The 3,087-nt window shown below is 49.4% G+C and overlaps 1 pseudogene; it reads left to right on the forward strand.

The window, feature by feature from the left end:
* The first annotated feature begins 888 nt into the window (after nucleotides 1-888).
* LOC110296328 (alanine aminotransferase 2 pseudogene) lies at nucleotides 889-2,556 on the forward strand (annotated as a pseudogene).
* The last annotated feature ends 531 nt before the right edge of the window (nucleotides 2,557-3,087 follow it).

Below are 3,087 nucleotides of genomic sequence, written 5' to 3' on the forward strand. Positions count from 1 at the left end.
TTGGGCGTGGAGGTGTGTGTTTGTGTGGCTCTTCAACAGGGCAGAGTGAGTGATAACAGGACATTGAAAGCCACTGAAGTGCTCAGAGGTTCTGCATTGCAAGGGAGAATCTTCAACCTGGAGACTAAATGACACAAGGAGACAAAAACTGAGAGTGGGACCTTGTTAAGGGAGGTGTTGGTCAATTAAAAGCCCAAATGTGAGAATAGAGAGAGTGGTTAAGAGCACTGATTGCTCTTTTTTTTATTTATTTATTTATTTATTTATTTATTTTTATTTTATATGAGTACTCTATAGCTGTCTTCAGACACACCAGAAGAGGGCATCAGATCCTGTTACAGATGGTTGTGAGCCACCATGTGGTTGCTGGGAATTGAACACGTGACCTCTGGAAGAGCACTGACTGCTCTTAAGCACTGAGCCATCTCTCCAGCTTACCTTTGCACTAATTGCACACTCAACCTAGTCTTGTCCCAAACTTGCTCCGTGTAGTGGCTATTTCTGGTTGTCAACTTGACTCTATCTGGAATGAGCTGCAATCCAGAATTGGAAGGCTTACCAGTGATCTTAATCTGGAGGCTGGGAGATACAAGTTTCTGACCTGGATCTTGGCCTGGAGACCTTGAGGCATAGTGGCTATGAATCCCAGAAGATTAAGACAGGGAGAACTCTGAGTTCAAGGTTATCTAGGATTAATGGTGTGGTGGCACACACCTTTAATCTGGGCCACACCTTCTGCTGGAGACCTACATAAGGACATTGGAAGAAAGAAGGCTCACTCTTTGCCTGCTTGTCTTGTGGGACTGAGCAACTGCTAGATGCTTGGTCTTCCATTCACAGCTGCTGCTGACCATTGTTGAGGAGTTGGACTACAGACTGGCTAACCTCCGCAGGTTCACAATGCAGCAGGCCGCCTTGCTTGTGCAGCGAGGCCCCTGGGGCCATAGTCACAGCAGAGCTGCAGCTGAAGCCTCATGGGCGCTCAGGGTGCGACCTGAGCGCAGCCCTGGAGACCACATCCTCACCCTGGAGTCCATGAACCCGCGGGTAAAGGCAGTGGAGTACACCGTGCAGGGAGGGACCTATTGTGCTCAAGGCCAGTGAGATCGAGATGGAGTTGCAGCAGGGTATCAAAAACAAAAACAAAAAACATTCACTGAGGTAATCCGAGCCAACACTGGGGATGCCCATGCTATGGGCCAGCAGCCAATCACCTTCCTCCGTCAGGTGATGGCACTCTGCACCTTCCTAAACCTGCTAAACAGCTCCAGCTTCCCAGAAGATGCTAAGAAACGAGCTGGGCGGATCCTGCAGGCTTGTGGTGGAAACAGCTTGGGATCTTACAGTGCTAGCCAGGGCATTAACTGTACCGGTGAGGATATGGCAGCCTTTATCACCGGGAGAGATGGTGTGCCTGCAGACGCAGACGGCATTTTACCTGACTACTGGAGCTAGCGACCATATTTAGCGATCGTATTTCTACGATCCTAAAGCTCCTGGTCTCCGGTGCTGGCAAGTCACGGACAGGCGTGATGATTCCCATCCCACAGTATCCCTTGTACTCTGCGGTCATCTCCGAGCTCAACGCGGTTCAGGTGAACTACTATCTGGATGAGAACTGCTGGGCTTTAAATGTGGACGAGTTCCGGCGGGCATTGCGGCAAGCCAAAGATCACTTTTGACCCTAAAGTTCTCTTGCATTATCAACCCTGGAAACCCCATGAGCCAGGTACAAAGCAGAAAGTGCATAGAAGATGTGATTCGCTTTGCCTGAAAAGAGAAGCTTTTTCTCCTGGCTGATGAGATATACCAGGACAACGTGTACTCTCCGGACTGCAAATTCCACTCCTTTAAGAAAGTGCTGTACCAGATGGGGCATGAGTACTCCAGCAATGTGGAGCTCGCCTCCTTCCACTCCACCTCCAAGGGCTACGTGGGCGAGTGTGGCTACATGGAGGTGATCAATTTGCACCCTGAGATCGAGGCCAGCTGGTGAAGCTACTCTCCGTTTGCCTCTGTCCGCCAGTGTCTGGACAGGTCGCTATGGACATTGTTGTGAATCCACCAGAACCAGGAGAGGAGTGCTTTGAGCAATTCAGCAGGGAAAAAGAATTCGTCCTTGGTAATCTGGCCAAAAAAGCAAAGCTGACAGAAGATCTGTTTAACCAAGTGCCAGGGATTCAGTGCAACCCCTTGCAAAGAGCCATGTATGCGTTTCCTCGGATTCTCATCCCTGCCAAGGCCATGGAGGCGGCTCGGTCCCATAAAATGGCTCCAGACCTGGTTTACTACATGAAAGTCCTGGAGGAGACTGGCATCTGTGTTGTGCCTGGCAGTGGCTTTGGACAGCGAGAAGGCACTTACCACTTCAGAATGACAATTCTCCCTCCCGTGGAGAAACTGAAGACCCTGCTCCATAAGGACTTTCACCTGAACTTCCTGGAGCAGTACTCCTCCCAATGCCACCCAGGCCGTCCTCAGGGACTCTGCCTCAGACCTCAGGCAGGTCACCAACCCTGTTCATCATCCAAGGAGACTTCGTTCTTTGTGCCTTGATGTTTGAGAGTTCTTCTGAGCAAACAGTGATTTTGCAATGTCAAAATAAATTAATTTAATTAAATAAAAAGGTGTGTCTGTCTGTCTATGTGTCTGTGGGTGTCTTTCATTTGAGAATCCAGAGCATTGGGGTGGCTAATGAGGAACTCACGCAGTCACTGCCAGGGAGGTAGAACGAATTATTCAACCACAGCAACATGGGGGGCTCAGCTACTTGGCAGTCACACCTACCTGCTCAGTAATCCCTGCTCTTCACCTCTTCTCCCCTCAGATTGTCAGACCCACAACTGTGTGTTGTGATATGACTGATTATCCTTTTACAAAATCTCCAGCCCCAGGAATCAAATCTGGTTCTCTCACCAAGCTTCCTAGTGTCAGGAAAATCAACCACTGGCTATCAGTTACAGGTTCCTCTCGAACTCCTCCAGCTCTGAGTCTCCATTCCTGATGCAGGATCTCAACCCTTGAAACTGGTCCAGTATCCTCCAAAGACTGACAAGATTGAGCCTGAGTAATGCCTACAATTGCCAC

The sequence above is a fragment of the Mus caroli genome, unplaced genomic scaffold (genome assembly GCF_978045245.1).
Source record: "Mus caroli unplaced genomic scaffold, Mus_caroli_1 scaffold_1, whole genome shotgun sequence".
In the NCBI taxonomy this organism is placed as follows: Eukaryota; Metazoa; Chordata; class Mammalia; order Rodentia; family Muridae; genus Mus; species Mus caroli.